The following is a 5,637-nucleotide window of genomic DNA, read 5'->3' on the forward strand; positions in this document are numbered from 1 at the left end:
CACAGAAGCTAATTGAGACGAGACCTACAGCTTATAGTGGAATCCGAGCCACTTAATGATATGTGCCTCCACTGGGGATCGAACCCGGGAGCCCTTAATTTCAAGGCAGCATTATTGCTGCTAGCATGGACGTCCGCAGGATTTTTTCCAGGGAGGGGCAAGGAAGGTATTTTTTTTCCATGGGGGGGCAAACAAGGTAAATATTTCCCAATAATAGTGTTGTTCCCTCAAAAAACATTGCTTAAATTTGAATTTATCATATTCATGCCATAATTACGACATATAATTTTGGCTGAAATGAAATTATATGTGACAAATATATAATTTTTGGTTGACTTTCATTTTCCAGGGGGGGCACGCCCCCCCCCCTTGCCCCCCTTCCAGACGCCCATGGCTGCTAGATAACCAGGGCAGGGAGGTCCAATTTTAATATTTCCAAGTCTTAACATTTAAGAATTAGTTACTGTGTGTACTCTTTGATTTCTTAACGTCCTATTTCTCCCTCTTGAATATTTGCAACGATAAGGATAGATATAACGATGAAAACAATGAGAGAACATCGATAACACTCGTACCATTGTTGGTACTCGAATGAGGAACTAACAAGGAGAGAAGAACATTGACGACTCTTTAGATGTTGAACGTTGTTCTACTTAAAAAAAATCATTTTACACATCTGTTAGATTTATTCAGAAATATAGCAATACGATTTATGGAGAGCTACAGCTTCTAGTGGAATCCGAAGCACTTAATGAAATGTTACCTTTACTGGGGATCGAACCCGTGACCCCTTGATATCAATGCAGCACTTTTATCGCTAGACTATCGGAGCTGGGAGCCCAATTTTAATCTTTCCAATTCTTAACATTTAAGAATTAGATAGTTTGTAGTGTCTTTGATTCTTTAACATAAAATTTCTCCCTCTCGAATATTTGCAGCGGTGAGGATAGATATAAATAGGGCCCAGGACTTTATGTCCTATAAAACTGTAAAATATGTATGTAATTATGTCATATAAATTGGAAAATATGTCGTGAAAAATTACAAATATGTCAGAACAATGCAGAAATGTTCCCAGTAAAGTCAAAAATATGCACAACAGTACTCTCGAATTTCTCCCATACCCGATAAAGTAGAGTAGGGGCTGTAATGTACCGAATGTTATTTTTATTTTTGACTGATATTTGTGAAAAGCGAAAAAGGCAAAGAAATGAGAACGAAACTTCTTTACTTCCCGTGCAACAATGAAAGTGAACATTTTTCTTCAATAATGTTTGCATGGCTATCAATTGTCGGTGGGATAAAAAAAAAGTGGGGGTATTTTTGTTCTGTACTAAGAAAAGATGGCACCTTTGTTCCTCCGTAATTTCCATATCCTTCCATCGACAATATGAACTATCCGTTGTGCTCCAGCTACGAAGAGAAAAATATGAAATAACCGATTATGTGCGAGAGAATTACGAAATTATACAGAAATATGACTTATTACAAGAAAATTGAAGAAATATGTTGTAAAAGCGCGACATTGGTGAAATATGTCAAAATATGCTTTGTCAAGTTTGTCTATTTCGGCTGATTTTGATCAGATATGTAAAGATCTCGCCCCAATAATAGATCCGAAGCCAATTGAAAAAAAAATGTTATAACATAAAGTCCTGGGTCCTAGATATAACGATGAAAATGGCAATGAGAGCATCGCTAACTCTCATACAATTGTCGGCACTCGAACGAGGAACTAACAAACAACGCTTCGTTAGATTCTGAACGTCGTTCTACTTATAAATGATCGATTTGCTTTATTTTGCTTCGCATTTTGTGCCACTTTTGGCTAATTTGCGAAGATGGGGATGAGTGATGAATGGACACTCACAAACATCCATGCCCAGGCCGGGATTCGAAACCGGGACCCGTGGCGTCGTAGAGCGATGTGATAAGCACTACGCCATGGGGGCCTACTTATAAAAAATCATTTGTCACACATGTTAGTTTTATTCCGAAATATGGTAATACGAGTTATACGTAGATAACACATTTAGTTGAATATACCAACAATGAAAGAACAATCGCATAGGAACTGAATACGTCCACCAACCAGCCAGGCAGCAGATTTCGTAGCAGGTTTGGCGACTTATCATTGGCCAATTGCTTAGTATCAAATGATCAGTATAAATATCCAGGTATATCTGCAGCTGCTCCCCCCCGCCTTTATTTTAGAGCACAACGTAACAAGGTAACCTTCCTTGCGATATAACCGAACTACAAAATATAGTTTAAAATTGTACTTGCCCCAATGGAATTTTATAATGGGAAATGTTAACTTATACTTTTTAAGTTTTCGGTCAAAATGCGTCTACCGTACTACTACAATCTTGGGGGGCTACAGGGATGGCAGAGACCGGCTGGGAGGCTTCAGCCCCCCCGTAGCGCCGTCCCTGCTGTACTTCACCCATATTTTTCATAACTTTGTAAGAGGGTGTTCGGAAAACTATACTTAAACCTACCTACATAGGCCTATTAAGACATTTTTTTTGGAAATAGAGTCTCGAATAGCCTATCTGAGCATGAAGTGAATCTATAACAAGTTTTAATAACTTCAGAGTGGAAACCGAAACAAAAATAAGCACAAACAAGAACGAGAAGAACCTCACCACACAGGAGACGAGATGAGGCTGTGACAATTCTCGACTCATCGCATCGCGATATCATTCATAGGTGAAATGAATTTTTTCCTAGACATTTAAACAGGGTGCAATTTGCGATTTTTTTTTATTTTTACCTATGTATTAGGTATACTCATGGGCGTCCGGAAGGGGGGGGGCAAGGGGAGGGGGCCGTGCCCCCCCCTGGAAAATGAAAGTCAACCAAAAATTATGTATTTCACACATATAATTTCATTTTAGTCACAATAATATGTGTTAATTATTGCATGAACATCATAAATTCAAATTTAAGCAATGTCTTTTTACGGAACAACACTATTTTTGGAGAAAATGTGCCTTGTTTGCCTCCCCTGGGAAAAAGTACCTTCCTTGCCCCTACCTGGAAAAAATCCTGCGGACGTCCATGACATGGGCGTCCGGAAGTAGGGGGCAAGGGGGCCGTGCCCCCCCCCCCCCTGGAAAATGAAAGTCAACCAAAAATTATGTATTTCACACATATAATTTCATTTTAGTCACAATAATATGTGTTAATTATTGCATGAACATCATAAATTCAAATTTAAGCAATGTCTTTTTACGGAACAACACTATTTTTGGAGAAAATGTGCCTTGTTTGCCTCCCCTGGAAAAAAGTACCTTCCTTGCCCCTCCCTGGAAAAAATCCTGCGGACGTCCATGGGTATACTTATAATTGGACATTAATTGCTAAAAATCTAATTTTGATATCGAATGCAACACAAACACAACACCATTTTAAGTTAAACCCTAAAGTCAAACTGTAAGAAAATTACATTAGTCAGATGAATGCACGAGGTAAATGCGACTCGCATCAGGTTCTATTGGTAGATTTTGGATTGGATTCACAAGGTCTGAGATGGGAATGTTTCATTGATTTATTTGGTGTATTTTACTTCGCATTTCTGCCAATTTTGGCTAATCGCGAAGATAAGGATGATTGATGATATGATGAAATTGATGGACACTCACAAATAAAACTCATGCCAGGGCCGGGATTCGAACCTGGGACCTCTGGCGTCATAGCGCGCTATGCTAACCCCTCCGGCACGGAGGCCGGCGAGGTGGAAATGTGTTTTGGATTTTCTTTGTACATGCGAAAATCTTTAACTGTGACGCGCACATGCTAAAGTTTACCTTTTCACATAAACGAGGAATTGACATGTCACTCTAAGACACACGCATGTATCTGCATTTAATACCACTATATACGAAAAAAACCTTGGTCGGGTCTTCACATTGTCCACCAAAGATTGAAAAGAAAAAACAACAACTTTTGAGCGTATGGCATTCCTCCTCTGAGATCTGAAGAATTTCATTTTTGTATATGTAATGATCAGAGCTAGGAATTTTAGGTGCAAAAATTTGCCAATAAAGGTGCAAAAGAGGTGCTAATTTTTGTACAAAAAAGGTGCTAAAATAGGTGCTAATTTTCAGATGTAAAATTTATTGTGAGCAGTGCATACATATATGATTTAACTTGTCTGGATAAACACAGAGTATTCTCTGGTTTTAAATCGTTTAAACAAAGAAAATTCTCTGATACATTAGAAAGCGACATAAAGGAAACCATGCTTCTTCTTATTGCTTAGAATTAATCATCTCGAAAACTGTTAAAATAGATTACATTCAAAATTTCTATGTTCTTCTGAGTGAGGCTACATCTGCGGTCACTAAGAAGATACTTGTAAGTTGAAAAAGAATGTTCAACGTCAACAAACACAAGTGATGCATATTTTGTTTTCAACCGGTAATCCACATCCTTGTTGGTTGCGACTTCTTGAACATCAGGGTTTTGGCTAAACTTTGTTCTAACTTCTCTTTCCCGACCCCTTGCAGCTCTCGTTGCACATCCATCAAAACAGCCCACTGACACTGCTCGTCCAGTTTTGTGATTGCAGTAGTAAGGAAAGAGAGGCCATGTACAATATAGAGATCATCTTGCAATTTCTGTTTAAGGTCAAGTTTTTGGCTTTTTCTACAGCTGAGGAATCACTTGGCAAAGCATATAAAAATTTCGATATTGTATGGAAATGATTGCAATTAAACACTGCAGCTTTTAACCATGTACCCCATCTAGTGAGGATGGGAGAGGGTGGTAGTGGAAGTTTCGTAATTTCTACGTACTTCTGTATTCTAGGAGCCTTTTTCAGGATTTTCTTAATGCTAGAAACAAATTCGTTCACATATGTATATTCATATTTAAGAGCTTCACAAACTCGATGCAAAGCATGAACAATGCAGGTCACATGTTTTAGGTTAGGATACATATTCTTCAGATTAGAAAATTCAGCTAACATGTAAGATGCTTAGTCTGTAAGAACTAACCACACTCTTATCATATTTTACGCCCTCCGGCCACAATACAAAACATGCATCATTGAAACTTTGCATTACACTTGCATTATCTGTTTTGCCGAGAAAAGAAGTTTTTAAAAGCATGGGTTTCACTTGATGTCCATTGAGAGGTGCTACTAAAATGTTCAAAACGTACCTGTTTTGCCTATCTGTAGTTTCATCTAGTATGAAATAGACTCGATGGTCACCTACTACTTGCCTGATCTGCGAGATTTTAGCTTCATAAAGAGGTTGAAGGTAAGATTTCTTTAAGGTGCTCTCATCTGGAACTGACTTCCCAGTATATTTTTGCAAATATAATTTCATGGCAGGATTATTAAGTTTCGAAAGAGGTATTCCACATGCTATAAATGTCCTCGATGTCTCACTGATAAATTCATTTGTATTTCTGGAACTCAAAGATGCAAGCGCCTCACCAATGAATTGCTGTCGCTTCGCACCTTTACCATCTCGTAGTTCCTTATTCCTAACGTGCTTTCCCACTTTGTAGATGCTGCACAACCCGAGTGCGTTGGTGTTTGTCAGCAATAGAAATATCACACACACACCACACCTCAGAACAGATCCATCACTATGAATGCCTAAACGGTTTAACAATGTCCTG

This window comes from Lepisma saccharinum, chromosome 25 (genome assembly GCF_977018435.1).
Source record: "Lepisma saccharinum chromosome 25, izLepSacc3.1, whole genome shotgun sequence".
Lineage (NCBI taxonomy): Eukaryota > Metazoa > Arthropoda > Insecta > Zygentoma > Lepismatidae > Lepisma > Lepisma saccharinum.